Source organism: Pseudophryne corroboree, chromosome 1 (genome assembly GCF_028390025.1).
Source record: "Pseudophryne corroboree isolate aPseCor3 chromosome 1, aPseCor3.hap2, whole genome shotgun sequence".
Classification (NCBI taxonomy): domain Eukaryota; kingdom Metazoa; phylum Chordata; class Amphibia; order Anura; family Myobatrachidae; genus Pseudophryne; species Pseudophryne corroboree.
The window spans coordinates 613047170-613062988 of NC_086444.1; the positions used below are offsets into that span (position 1 = coordinate 613047170).

The window sequence follows — 15819 nt, forward strand, 5'->3', positions numbered from 1 at the left end:
GTTACTGGCTGAGCTAGTTTTAATCTGCAAGCTGTTAACAAAATATTGTATTATAGTGCAGGAAATTACATCTGTTGTCTAAGTGTGTCACACTTATGCTGCCTGTAACCCTGTTTGTTATTGCACACTTATATTTATTTTGTCACTGCCTGTATGTGTATATATATATATATATATATATATATATATATAAAAGCAATGTGAGTCTGCTGTGTGAATTTGTCATTTGTGGAAAAAAACTGTTAGTGTTTCTGTACAGCTTTTGCCTTCAATAAAGCTCAGTAGATGCCGTGCTCCACTGCGTCAATAAATATAAGCACTGTGAGTCCGCGGTGTGAATTTGTCATTTGTGAAAAACAAAAACAAGCATTTTTTTTTTTTACAACTTACGCGTTCAGTAAAGCCAGTAGGTGCCATGCCTCACTGCATTAATAAATATAAGTACTGAATCAATATGGATCACGATCAGTTGATAGAAAGCAGGAGCATCAATCCAGTACTAGTGCTGTGGCTGCTCCCGTCATGATGATCGTAATATTAGTACTTAAAAATCTACCAAAGCCAGTGCTCAAAGGCATAGAGGGTTTATGAAAGAGCAATGAAATCAAAATAACACTTTACAATGCTAACGGAAAACAAAATCACCTTCAATACAGGTAAAGTCTACAGCTGAAAAACATAAAATTGCCACGATACCATACACCACACGCCTTGGCCTTAATTTATGAGTGGTGGAGTGGTGGTTCTGCAACTGTCAGTGAAGCATTATCTTCTGCCTCTCATGATGATGCAAGACCTTCTCACTCAGAGTCCAGAAGAGGTTAAAAAAAATTGAAAACTGGAAAATCAGTGCTGAAACACCCCCCCCCCCCCCTAAGGCATTAGAACAAACTGCCTCAAAAATCTCTGACTAGAGTCCAAGTGTGTCCATGAGTGCTATGTGTGAGCCTGACCTTTCTTATACTGTACTCATAAAGAAGCCTCCATATACCATGTATGCACCCCCTGCAAATGTGGGGATGAGCAGCACAAGTCAACGTGATGTAATAAACATTGAGGATGCTACCATGGAAGTGCAACAGGATGAGGGGAATATTTATGTAGCTAAAGCAGGGGCTAATGAGGAGGTTGATGATAAGGATGTTGTTTGTGTAAGTCAGGCGCCAGTGGCAACAATTCTTTCCCGTGATAAGAAGAAGGCCATTGTCATGCCTGGTCATAAAACCAGACATTTGGCAGACATTTGTAGTTTTAGAGCTTCAGACAGTTACCAATATTTTGGTTTCAGGAGTCTTCATAAGTACAAATACTTTGGTGACTGTAGGCTGAGAGAGGGCACACACTAGACGATGTGCTCTATGGGGGTCATTCTGACCCGATCGCTCACTGCAGTTTGTTGCAGCGCAGCAATAGAGTCGGAACTGCGCATGCGCTGGCGCCACAGTGCGCCGGCGCATGGAAGCGTTCATTACCTAGCGATCGCCTCAAAGACAGAGGCGGTTGCTAGGCGGGAGGGGGCTGAACGGCGGCGTTAAGCCACCGTTTAGGGGGAGCGGTCCGGCCAATGCAGGCATGGCCAGACCGTTGGGGAGGCAGGCCGCGGCAGCTGCGTGACGTCTCATGCAGCCGCTGCGGCCAGCGGGAGCGACAAGCAACTCCCGGCCAGCCTCAGGAGCTGCGCTGGCCGGGAGTTACTCCTCAAATACAAAGGCATCGCCGCTGTGCGATGCTTTTGTATTTGTGTGTATGTGTGTGTGTGTGTGTGTGGGGGGGGGGGGGGGCGGCACAGAAATGCGGGGCGGACTAGCCCTGTGCTGGGTGTCCCCCCGCATGTCTGAGTTTACCATCGTAGCTGTGCTAAATTTAGCACAGCTACGATTAACTCGGAATGACCCCCTTTGAGCGACGTTGCCTAGTGTGTTCCCATTCCCTGCCAGGACAGTTGGTGGCAGCGCATACACACTGAGCGATATGCAAACGATATCGCTCAGTGACGTCACGCCGCGGCCGGGCCATGCATGAAGTTGTTGTACGACAGTCCAAATTGAGCTGAATCCATGTCCGACAGCGAGGGTCATTAACGACCTGTGGGGCCGCACATCGCTAAGTGTGTACCCACATTGATTGTGATATTAGAGAAAACAAAGTCACATTACAAACAAAAGAGTAGAAAAGTTCTTTACAGGCACTTCTTAATGCTAAATAGCAAATTTTGCTGGTATACTATGCAACTGTAATTTATTATAAATATGATAAGTAATTGGGCACACATAGCATAATTAACAAATAGGGAAAGATTAGAAATTAAGTGATAAAAGTAAATAAAGAATTGTGTGATTACCAAGAATAGTGTCAAAAAGAGCCTTCATATTAGTATGACTAGAGCAGGGGTTCTCAAACTATTTTGCTCTGGGACCCCATCTACAATAAAAATTATTAGAGGGCCCCAATTTATCTCAGAATGGCTGCCACACATGCATGGTCAGCATGGTAGTACTGCGGAGGCACAAAACAGATGTGAAGTGGCCACTGATGAGATCAATTCATTTCTAACACATCACAGGGACAAGCTCCTTTCAGAGACACTGTCACTGCATGTGTTTTTTTTATATATTCATGCGAATGTTAAGCTTATACTCCCCTATGAAAGCTTTGGGAATGGCAAGGAGAGGCAAATGGTTACTGGGGAGACAGTGGGTGACTGAGGAGGCAAAGGGTAACGGGGAGGCCGTGGGGAACAGGGAATCATTGGGTTTCAAAGGGTAGCAGTGGTTGATGTGGGGAGGCAGTGGGTGACAAGGGGTGACAGGGGAGAGGCAGTGAGTGACAGGGGGAGGCCATGTGCTACATAGGGAGGCAGTGGAAGGCAGTTAGTGATGGGGTGGCAGGGGAAGGCATTGAGAAGCAGAAGGTGACAGGGGAAGGCAGAAGGTGACAGGGGAAGACAGTGGGTGGCAGGGAGAGGCAAAGGGTGGCAGTGGGAGGCAGGGGGTGACAAGGGAAGGAAGGAAGAGGCAGAGGGTGACAGGGGAAGGCAGACAATAGCTTAGAGAGGCAGAGGGTGATAGGGGAGGGCAGGGGGTGACAGAGAAAGGCTGTGTGTGGCAGATAAGGGCAGTGGGAAGCAAAGGGTGACAAGTAGAAGCAGAAGATGGCAGGGAGAGGCAATGGGTGGCAGTGGATGACAGAGGGCAGTAGGTGTTCCCCTTTCACATCCCAGGCCCTGCTCAGTACTTCCCCCTTCATGCTCCCCTGCTTCCCCCTCACATTGATCATTATCCCCCATTTTGTGCTCCCCAACCCCCACTCTCCCTCTTGTGGTGGCTATGACATCCCCTCCCTTTATCTAGCTTACAAAACAACAACAACAACTCTGGCCGCCTTCTCTTCTGTCTTTAGTGACAGCATCAGATTATGCAGCCGGGTGGTCTACGCTCTATGCTAAGCAGTGAGCATTGAGGTTGGGGTGCTGGATTATTGCTGGCTGCTGCTGGGCGGGACATCACTGGGATGGGGCTGCTGCCAGATGACTCCTCGGATCTCTCAGTCAGTGATCCCACGAGTAACAGACCAACTGATTTCAGACTTCTAAGATCACTTGTTGAGAGATCCGTGGAGTCTTCAGCCTGAACCCATGCAACCTGTGACATTAATCTGAGAAGGGTGTGACCCATTTTGGGGTCGTTACTGATAGTTTGAGAACCACTGGACTAGAGGATGTATACTGTGTAATTCAATAAAAACCCTGAAGTATCATCCTGACTTCCTAATATGTAATAATCATATGATTAAAGGTGCATACACATGGTGAGATTCTAGCTAATGCTGATTTTGACTTTGTGATTTCCCTTGAACTCCCCGGAGCCCAGAACCACTGATATTGATTATACACACAGTGCAATTTTGACTATGTACAATTTTGACTATATACAATTTTGACTATACTAGAAACTAGATTGTACACAATATATTAAAAATTGCAATGCCTGCAAGGTGTATTTTTTCTTGCGATACCAACCCCGCGGAAGCATGCATCGGTTTCGCAAGCTGTATATACACTAGAGATGTGCACTTGAAATTTTTCGGGTTTTGTGTTTTGGTTTTGGGTTCGGTTCCGCGGCCGTGTTTTGGGTTCGACCGCATTTTGGCAAAACCTCACCAAATTTTTTTAGTCGGATTCGGGTGTTTTTTTCAAAAAACACTAAAAAACAGCTTAAATCATAGAATTTGGGGGTCATTTTGATCCCAAAGTATTATTAACCTCAAAAACCATAATTTCCACTCATTTTCAGTCTATTCTGAACACCTCACACCTCACAATATTATTTTTAATCCTAAAATTTGCACCGAGGTCGCTGGATGACTAAGCTAAGCGACCCTAGTGGCCGACACAAACACCTGGCCCATCTAGGAGTGGCACTGCAGTGTCACGCAGGATGGCCCTTCCAAAAAACACTCCCCAAACAGCACATGACGCAAAGAAAAAAAGAGGCGCAATGAGGTAGCTGTGTGAGTAAGATAAGCGACCCTAGTGGCCGACACAAACACCTGGCCCATCTAGGAGTGGCACTGCAGTGTCACGCAGGATGGCCCTTCCAAAAAACACTCCCCAAACAGCACATGACGCAAAGAAAAAAAGAGGCGCAATGAGGTAGCTGTGTGAGTAAGATAAGCGACCCTAGTGGCCGACACAAACACCTGGCCCATCTAGGAGTGGCACTGCAGTGTCACGCAGGATGGCCCTTCCAAAAAACACTCCCCAAACAGCACATGACGCAAAGAAAAAAAGAGGCGCAATGAGGTAGCTGTGTGAGTAAGATAAGCGACCCTAGTGGCCGACACAAACACCTGGCCCATCTAGGAGTAGCACTGCAGTGTCACGCAGGATGGCCCTTCCAAAAAACACTCCCCAAACAGCACATGACGCAAAGAAAAAAAGAGGCGCAATGAGGTAGCTGTGTGAGTAAGATAAGCGACCCTAGTGGCCGACACAAACACCTGGCCCATCTAGGAGTGGCACTGCAGTGTCACGCAGGATGGCCCTTCCAAAAAACACTCCCCAAACAGCACATGACGCAAAGAAAAAAAGAGGCGCAATGAGGTAGCTGTGTGAGTAAGATAAGCGACCCTAGTGGCCGACACAAACACCTGGCCCATCTAGGAGTGGCACTGCAGTGTCACGCAGGATGGCCCTTCCAAAAAACACTCCCCAAACAGCACATGACGCAAAGAAAAAAAGAGGAGCAATGAGGTAGCTGTGTGAGTAAGATAAGCGACCCTAGTGGCCGACACAAACACCTGGCCCATCTAGGAGTGGCACTGCAGTGTCACGCAGGATGGCCCTTCCAAAAAATACTCCCCAAACAGCACATGACGCAAAGAAAAATTAAAGAAAAAATAGGTGCAAGATGGAATTGTCCTTGGGCCCTCCCACCCACCCTTATGTTGTATAAACAGGACATGCACACTTTAACCAACCCATCATTTCAGTGACAGGGTCTGCCACACGACTGTGACTGAAATGACGGGTTGGTTTGGACCCCCACCAAAAAAGAAGCAATTAATCTCTCCTTGCACAAACTGGCTCTACAGAGGCAAGATGTCCACCTCATCATCATCTTCCGATATATCACCGTGTACATCCCCCTCCTCACAGATTATCAATTCGTCCCCACTGGAATCCACCATCTCAGCTCCCTGTGTACTTTGTGGAGGCAATTGCTGCTGGTCAATGTCTCCACGGAGGAAATGATTATAATTCATTTTAATGAACATCATCTTCTCCACATTTTCTGGAAGTAAACTCGTACGCCGATTGCTGACAAGGTGAGCGGCGGCACTAAACACTCTTTCGGAGTACACACTTGTGGGAGGGCAACTTAGGTAGAATAAAGCCAGTTTGTGCAAGGGCCTCCAAATTGCCTCTTTTTCCTGCCAGTATAAGTACGGACTGTCTGACGTGCCTACTTGGATGCGGTCACTCATATAATCCTCCACCATTCTTTCAATGGGGAGAGAATCATATGCAGTGCCAGTAGACGACATGTCCGTAATCGTTGTCAGGTCCTTCAGTCCGGACCAGATGTCAGCATCAGCAGTCGCTCCAGACTGCCCTGCATCACCGCCAGCGGGTGGGCTCGGAATTCTGAGCCTTTTCCTCGCACCCCCAGTTGCGGGAGAATGTGAAGGAGGAGATGTTGACAGGTCGCGTTCCGCTTGACTTGACAATTTTCTCACCAGCAGGTCTTTGAACCCCAGCAGACTTGTGTGTGCCGGAAAGAGAGATCCAAGGTAGGTTTTAAATCTAGGATCGAGCACGGTGGCCAAAATGTAGTGCTCTGATTTCAACAGATTGACCACCCGTGAATCCTTGTTAAGCGAATTAAGGGCTCCATCCACAAGTCCCACATGCCTAGCGGAATCGCTCTGTGTTAGCTCCTCCTTCAATGTCTCCAGCTTCTTCTGCAAAAGCCTGATGAGGGGAATGACCTGACTCAGGCTGGCAGTGTCTGAACTGACTTCACGTGTGGCAAGTTCAAAGGGCAGCAGAACCTTGCACAACGTTGAAATCATTCTCCACTGCGCTTGAGACAGGTGCATTCCACCTCCTATATCGTGCTCAATTGTATAGGCTTGAATGGCCTTTTGCTGCTCCTCCAACCTCTGAAGCATATATAGGGTTGAATTCCACCTCGTTACCACTTCTTGCTTCAGATGATGGCAGGGCAGGTTCAGGCGTTTTTGGTGTTGCTCCAGTCTTCTGTACGTGGTGCCTGTACGCCGAAAGTGTCCCGCAATTCTTCTGGCCACCGACAGCATCTCTTGCACGCCCCTGTCGTTTTTTAAAAAATTCTGCACCACCAAATTCAAGGTATGTGCAAAACATGGGACGTGCTGGAATTTGCCCATATTTAATGCACACACAATATTGCTGGCGTTGTCCGATGCCACAAATCCACAGGAGAGTCCAATTGGGGTAAGCCATTCCGCGATAATCTTCCTCAGTTGCCGTAAGAGGTTTTCAGCTGTGTGCGTATTCTGGAAACCGGTGATACAAAGCGTAGCCTGCCTAGGAAAGAGTTGGCGTTTGCGAGATGCTGCTACTGGTGCCGCCGCTGCTGTTCTTGCGGCGGGAGTCCATACTCCAGTGGGCTGTCACAGTCATATAGTCCTGACCCTGCCCTGCTCCACTTGTCCACATGTCCGTGGTTAAGTGGACATTGGGTACAACTGCATTTTTTAGGACACTGGTGAGTCTTTTTCTGACGTCCGTGTACATTCTCGGTATCGCCTGCCTAGAGAAGTGGAACCTAGATGGTATTTGGTAACGGGGGCACACTACCTCAAGAAATTGTCTAGTTCCCTGTGAACTAACGGCGGATACCGGACGCACGTCTAACACCAACATAGTTGTCAAGGCCTCAGTTATCCGCTTTGCAACAGGATGACTGCTGTGATATTTCATCTTCCTCGCAAAGGACTGTTGGACAGTCAATTGCTTGGTGGAAGTAGTAAAAGTGGTCTTACGACTTCCCCTCTGGGATGACCATCGACTCCCAGCAGCAACAACAGCAGCGCCAGCAGCAGTAGGCGTTACACGCAAGGATGCATCGGAGGAATCCCAGGCAGGAGAGGACTCGTCAGAATTGCCAGTGACATGGCCTGCAGGACTATTGGCATTCCTGGGGAAGGAGGAAATTGACACTGAGGGAGTTGGTGGGGTGGTTTGCGTGAGCTTGGTTACAAGAGGAAGGGATTTACTGGTCAGTGGACTGCTTCCGCTGTCGCCCAAAGTTTTTGAACTTGTCACTGACTTATTATGAATGCGCTGCAGGTGACGTATAAGGGAGGATGTTCCGAGGTGGTTAACGTCCTTACCCCTACTTATTACAGCTTGACAAAGGCAACACACGGCTTGACAAATGTTGTCCGCATTTCTGTTGAAATACTTCCACACCGAAGAGCTGATTTTTTTGGTATTTTCACCAGGCATGTCAATGGCCATATTCCTCCCATGGACAACAGGTGTCTCCCCGGGTGCCTGACTTAAACAAACCACCTCACCATCAGAATCCTCCTTGTCAATTTCCTCCCCAGCACCAGCAACACCCATATCCTCCTCATCCTGGTGTACTTCAACACTGACATCTTCAATATGACTATCAGGAACTGGACTGCGGGTGCTCCTTCCAGCACTTGCAGGGGGCGTGCAAATGGTGGAAGGCGCATGCTCTTCACGTCCAGTGTTGGGAAGGTCAGGCATCGCAACCGACACAATTGGACTCTCCTTGTGGATTTGGGATTTCGAAGAACGCACAGTTCTTTGCTGTGCTTTTGCCAGCTTGAGTCTTTTCATTTTTCTAGCGAGAGGCTGAGTGCTTCCATCCTCATGTGAAGCTGAACCACTAGCCATGAACATAGGCCAGGGCCTCAGCCGTTCCTTGCCACTCCGTGTGGTAAATGGCATATTGGCAAGTTTACGCTTCTCCTCCGACAATTTTATTTTAGATTTTTGAGTCCTTTTTTACTGATATTTGGTGTTTTGGATTTTACATGCTCTGTACTATGACATTGGGCATCGGCCTTGGCAGACGACGTTGCTGGCATTTCATCGTCTCGGCCATGACTAGTGGCAGCAGCTTCAGCACGAGGTGGAAGTCGATCTTGATCTTTCCCTATTTTTGGAACCTCAACATTTTTGTTCTCCATATTTTAATAGGCACAACTAAAAGGCACCTCAGGTAAACAATGGAGATGGATGGATACTAGTATACTTATGGATGGACGAGCGACTGCCGACACAGAGGTAGCTACAGCCGTGGACTACCGTACTGTGTCTGCTGCTAATATAGACTGGATGATAATGAGATAAAATTAAAATATATATATATATCACACTAGTACTGCAGCCGGACAGGTATATATTATGTAATGACGGACCTGCTGGACACTGTCTGTCAGACTCAGCACTGCAGACTCCTAAAGTAAGCTACTAGTATCAAGAAGATAGAAAAAAAAACCACGGGTAGGTGGTATACAATTATGGATGGACGAGTGACTGCCGACACAGAGGTAGCTACAGCCGTGGACTACCGTACTGTGTCTGCTGCTAATATAGACTGGATGATAATGAGATAAAATTAAAATATATATATATATCACACTAGTACTGCAGCCGGACAGGTATATATTATGTAATGACGGACCTGCTGGACACTGTCTGTCAGCACTGCAGACTCCTAAAGTAAGCTACTAGTATCAAGAAGATAGAAAAAAAAAAACCACGGGTAGGTGGTATACAATTATGGATGGACGAGCGACTGCCGACACAGAGGTAGCTACAGCCATGGACTACCGTACTGTGTCTGCTGCTAATATAGACTGGATGATAATGAGATAAAATTAAAATATATATATATCACACTAGTACTGCAGCCGGACAGGTATATATTATATAATGACGGACCTGCTGGACACTGTCTGTCAGCACTGCAGACTCCTAAAGTAAGCTACTAGTATCAAGAAGATAGAAAAAAAAAACCACGGGTAGGTGGTATACAATTATGGATGGACGAGCGACTGCCGACACAGAGGTAGCTACAGCCGTGGACTACCGTACTGTGTCTGCTGCTAATATAGACTGGATGATAATGAGATAAAATTTAAATATATATATATATCACACTAGTACTGCAGCCGGACAGGTATATATTATGTAATGACGGACCTGCTGGACACTGTCTGTCAGCACTGCAGACTCCTAAAGTAAGCTACTAGTATCAAGAAGAGAGAAAAAAAAACCACGGGTAGGTGGTATACAATTATGGATGGACGAGCGACTGCCGACACAGAGGTAGCTACAGCCGTGGACTACCGTACTGTGTCTGCTGCTAATATAGACTGGATGATAATGAGATAAAATTAAAATATATATATATATCACACTAGTACTGCAGCCGGACAGGTATATATTATGTAATGACGGACCTGCTGGACACTGTCTGTCAGCACTGCAGACTCCTAAAGTAAGCTACTAGTATCAAGAAGATAGATAAAAAAAAAACCACGGGTAGGTGGTATACAATTATGGATGGACGAGCGACTGCCGACACAGAGGTAGCTACAGCCGTGGACTACCGTACTGTGTCTGCTGCTAATATAGACTGGATGATAATGAGATAAAATTTAAATATATATATATATATCACACTAGTACTGCAGCCGGACAGGTATATATTATGTAATGACGGACCTGCTGGACACTGTCTGTCAGACTCAGCACTGCAGACTCCTAAAGTAAGCTACTAGTATCAAGAAGATAGAAAAAAAAAAAAACACGGGTAGGTGGTATACAATTATGGATTGACGAGCGACTGCCGACACAGAGGTAGCTACAGCCGTGGACTACCGTACTGTGTCTGCTGCTAATATAGACTGGATGATAATGAGATAAAATTAAAATATATATATATATCACACTAGTACTGCAGCCGGACAGGTATATATTATGTAATGACGGACCTGCTGGACACTGTCTGCAGAATGCGTTTATAAAAACACCACACGACGAGTGTTTAACTTTTTCAGGCAGACAATCACAATATACTGGTGGTCAGCAGACAATCACAATACTGGTGGTCAGTGGTCACTGGTCAGTCACACTGGCAGTGGCACTCTGGCAGCAAAAGTGTGCACTGTACTTAAAATATGTACTCCTGCTATAACTGCTCCCCAGTCTCCCCCACAATTAAGCTGTGTGAGCAGTGAGCACTCAGCAGTCAGATAATGATATACAGTATATGATGCAGCACACTGGGCTGAGCACAGATATGGTATGTGTGACTGTGTCACACTGTGTATCGTTTTTTTTCAGGCAGAGAACGGATTAATTAAACTGGTGGCACTGGTCACTGGTCACACTATCAGCAGCAAGTAGTACTCCTCCTATATGCTCCCCAAAATTTGTGTCTCTCTCTAGTACTCTAGTCACTCTAAACGGAGAGGACGCCAGCCACGTCCTCTCCCTATCAATCTCAATGCACGTGTGAAAATGGCGGCGACGCGCGGCTCCTTATATAGAATCCGAGTCTCGCGATAGAATCCGAGCCTCGCGAGAATCCGACAGCGGGATGATGACGTTCGGGCGCGCTCGGGTTAACCGAGCAAGGCGGGAAGATCCGAGTCGCTCGGCCCCGTGTAAAAAAACCTGAAGTTTGGGCGGGTTCGGATTCCGAGGAACCGAACCCGCTCATCTCTAATATACACGGTGCGATATGTGCTAACTTTTCTTACGATTTTGACTATATAATCAGAATTGTAAGCACACATCACACCATGTGTATGCACCTCTAGAGAGCACTTACTCGAACAGTTTAATCACTTGTTCTGTATATTGTATTTATTTATTGATGATATATAGTATGATGCTATCCTCATAAGTGAGGCAATAGAAGTATAATAGTAATTTTGACATTGCTTCTATGAGGAGAAAATCAGTGAATTTACCACAGGCTAATTGATCCCCCAGAACTTTTCAATGAGCCCGAATGCAGCTCACAGGTAGACCTGAAAAGAAATCCCAGATATATATGGAGGTATTCAATTAACCGGCAAACTGGCGGAAAGTACAATTTTTTCCACAAGTCTGCAGGTCTGAATTCACATTCGACCTATTCAAACCCCGGCCCGATTTTTCGACTTTTCGAAAAATCCAGCTGGGCGAAAACCATGTGGATTGGCGAATTCACCGCCGATCCAGGTGTCTTGTCAAATTTGCGGACATTTTCAACAGTTTCTTGGTCAGGTTTTCGCTTATGCCGATTCCACAAAAAAACAAATTGGAAAGGCATGGCGAAAACGGAGCAAAAACCTGCTGAAAACCCCCGCGATTGAAAAGCCAACGGTCGAATTAGTGCCGGTTTTCAGACTGTCGGAAAACTTGGCACTAATGGAATATTCCGCATAGCATGTTATCGGGTGCCCGAACGATGTTAGCACATAGATCTGGGAACATATATCGGATTCTGTGGGCGGTATTCAATTCTTTTCTCCCCCTTCCACACACATTCTATTTCTGCTGATGGGTGTGGTATAATAATTTCAGCTCGCTATCCCCAGGTTAGCTCCCAACCCTTTACGCAGCTAAACCTGATTACTGTGGGCGCGATATGCGCGATAACGGGAATCACTTTAGAAAGGAGATTGGGTGTGATATATCATTTGAATACCACCTTATGTGTTAACACCGGATAACAGAGTAATTTACAGAGAAAGATAAAACGACTCTAATTGAATAGCCCCGGGAGGTTATCACCTTTTTCCACACCCATTAAATTACCGGGTCTAGTTGAATTCCCCTATATCTCAAAGTCAAGAGAAAAATTTAATTTTGAATTTAGATTCACAAACTCACAAAATACTTTCTATTGATACCAGTTATAAATTACAGCATAAATAATTATATTGTAACTAATTGTTTAAAATAACTTAATCAATACATGGTAAACATGTTAGGCTTATCTCTATTTTTGCAAAATACTAAATAGTATTTTGCCGCCATCCCTCTGCGCAGGAGGCAGAGGTGTTCGCATCCCTGCGAGGTGATAACAGGAGCTATTCTGCATATACGCAGAACAGGTCCTGCACGTGCACAGGTTCCTGAGTATCGGGAAACTGCAGTAAGAATCGCATAAGCAATACTTAATGAATCAGGGCCCTAGCTGTTTAAATCTTTTAACTAATTAGTCACATAATTCGCAATTTTTTTAATCATATATATCACTTTCACATTGGCAAATATAACCCGGGTTATTGAACATGAACGCGCAGCAACCCAGGTTTTTGTGCTAAGTGAAAGGGGCCAGGGGAAATAATCCACTATTTCATTAGCAAGCAGGGTTAAACTAAACACGACTTCAACCCGTGTTGCTGTGTGGTGTGAAGGGGTTTCCGGGTCGATGCGACCTGCCACCCTTTCACTGTATAGGAGCAGGAGGCGCTTTGGGGATCATCTGATCTCCAAGTGCCACCTCTGCACACTCCACCGCTGACATCACCAACTCGTGCACAAGTCCCGGGTGCAGCCCGTTAAATGCGGTGTGAAAGGGGTACAATTGCTAATTTTTATATGAAAATGAAGTATTGGTTTACACACACTGGTGTTTCTATAATGGGTGCAATGTGTGCGATGCAACCGGGCCCCTGGGTCCAGGGGGGGCCCTCATCGCACACACTGCCCCATTTTAATACTTACCATTCTGGATTCCTGCGGTCGCGGTGGAAATTGCCGCCAAAATGGCCTCCGCGCATGCCCAGTAACCAAATTGGCCTCTGGATCATGGCGGGCGCCATGTTTCCGGAGGCCTGCGCATGTGCAGTAGATTCTGGCACAATGCCAGATTGAACAGCGCCATTCAGGGGAGGGGGCCACCCAGAGGTGCACACGGGCCCCCTCCTCTGTAGAAACGCCCCTGTTTACACAGTTTTAATATGATCACTTTCTATCATTTCTTAATATTTGGCTTCAACAGGAGGTTTGGCCTAAACCACTTGTCATTTTCCCTAAACTGGCCTGGAAGTCAAAATCGCGATATACGTCAATTTTACAAACTTGCAGAAAAAGGGATTTTTATTTTTTCTGTTTCGTAAGTTTATCCCAATAGTCAGAGCCGGCCTTAGGCATAGGCAAACTAGGCAACTGCCTAGGGCATTTGGTATGCTTAGGGGCACCAGCAGCTTCTGCTGATTAAAATTATATGCGGCATGCCTATATTCTGTGTGTGACTGCGGCTGTATCTGCATATGAAATGCTACGTTGCAGTGTATTCCTGGAAACCACTGTAATGTAGCATTTCGTATGCAGATACAGCCGCAGTCGCACACAGTATATAGCCATACTGCATATCATTTTAATCAGCAGAAGCTGCATGTGCATCCTAGCCACATAGTAATGCAAATAAGATGCATTTTCATAAACAAAAGGCGCCCGACATTAGCAGAGCTGCCAGCTGACTCATGCCAGGCATCTCCTGCAGAACTAGCGGTGGTGCTAGGGGGCACCTGCCAAAATCTTGCCTAGGGCATCATATTGGTTAGGGCCGGCTCTGCCAATAGTATTTATAAAGAGAATACTTATTTTGCTTGTAATGCACAGGAAATCACTGTAAGGTAGTGATACTGTACACATACACTGCTCTGAATACACATACAAATTCCACAAGTATCTACACTGCAAAAACCACATCACGAGGACACAGCTAGTGAAAAATAACCCTTAAAGCAGAGAAATGAGACTGACACAGGGGATCTGTGGACTGATGGGGCAGTTTTCTTACACGGCAGTTAAAAAACTAAAGTTCACTATGAAGGCATACAAGTAAAGAATAAAAGTATAAGACTACTTTTGCCACTAGAAGAAAAAACAAGGGCGTGTAGGCTGTGTAATTACATACTGACAGACGACAGACAAGATAGAGAAATAATAATTACGACAGAGTCTGAGTGGCCTTAATTCTGTACGCTGTCTGTCAAGACGAGGTATAAATAACATTTCTGTCTTACCTCATGTCTAATATTTTGCAGGCCCATTTGTTGTATATCCCTGTTTAGAAATCTGAGCGTCAGATTTGGGGTTTACCACCTGCATACATTTCTATTTCCTGCTGCCTGGCTTCATTTATATTTTCAGTAGGGAGTTCAGGTCCACTGTACTGTTATTTGCACGCACTATGTAGTGGTAGTTATTCATTAACTACTCAGTACTGGATATAGTAAGCAGTTGGTGTGTTGGAAGAGGGCTGTCTTCACATTCTAGCTCAGCCTAGGATTAAAATATGTCAGGTAGAAGCACAATAGTAGTGACTATACATTTAGTAAAGAAAAACATTTTTTAGTTAAAATATTTACATAGCTCATTTATGTTTCATGGCAAACATTGCAGTGTATAAAGTAGAGATGAGCGGGTTCGGTTCCTCGGAAACCGAACCCGCCCGAACTTCATGTTTTTTTACACGGGTCCGAGCGACTCGGATCTTCCCGCCTTGCTCGGTTAACCCGAGCGCGCCCGAACGTCATCATCCCGCTGTCGGATTCTCGCGAGGCTCGGATTCTATCGCGACACTCGGATTCTATATAAGGAGCCGCGCGTCGCCGCCATTTTCACACGTGCATTGAGATTCATAGGGAGAGGACGTGGCTGGCGTCCTCTCCGTTTAGAGAAGAGAGTGAGACAGTAGAGAGAGACACAGTAGTAGTAATTTTGGGGAGCATTATTAGGAGGAGTACTACTATACTACTACTACTTGCTGAAGTGATATAGATTAGATAGTGTGACTGTATTAATTATCTGACTTGTGGGGAGACACTGACAGTGGGGAGCAGTTAGAGTCTGAGAGCAGGACTCAGGAGTACATATAACGTACAGTGCACACTTTTGCTGCCAGAGTCAGTGCCACACTGCCATTGTGACCACACTGACCACCAGACCAGTATAATATATTTTGTGATTGTCTGCTAGGAGTACTACTTGCAAGTTGCTGATAGTGTGACCTGACCACCAGTTTAATAATCAATCACCACCACCAGTTTAATATATATATATATATATATATATATGTATATATATATATATAATTGTATATAATATATATATATATATATATATATATATATATATATATATATATATATATAATATTGTATACCACCTACCCGTGGTTTTTTTTTTTTTTCATTCTTCTTTATACATACTACTATAGTAGCTTACTGTAGCAGTCTGCGGTGCTGCTGAGCTGACAGTGTCCAGCAGGTCCGTCATCAGTC

At 45.5% G+C, this 15819-nt stretch overlaps 1 protein-coding gene across 2 annotated transcripts in view; it reads right to left on the reverse strand.

Moving 5' to 3' along the window:
* Positions 1-14713, reverse strand: part of OCEL1 (occludin/ELL domain containing 1) — a 60698-nt gene extending 45985 nt beyond the window's left edge. For both annotated transcript variants that reach the window (XM_063914406.1, XM_063914405.1), the window contains exon 1: positions 14560-14713. The gene's annotated coding sequence lies outside the window, so the exon portion shown is untranslated. The remainder of the gene's footprint in view (positions 1-14559) is intronic.
* Between the last annotated feature and the right edge of the window lie 1106 nt (positions 14714-15819).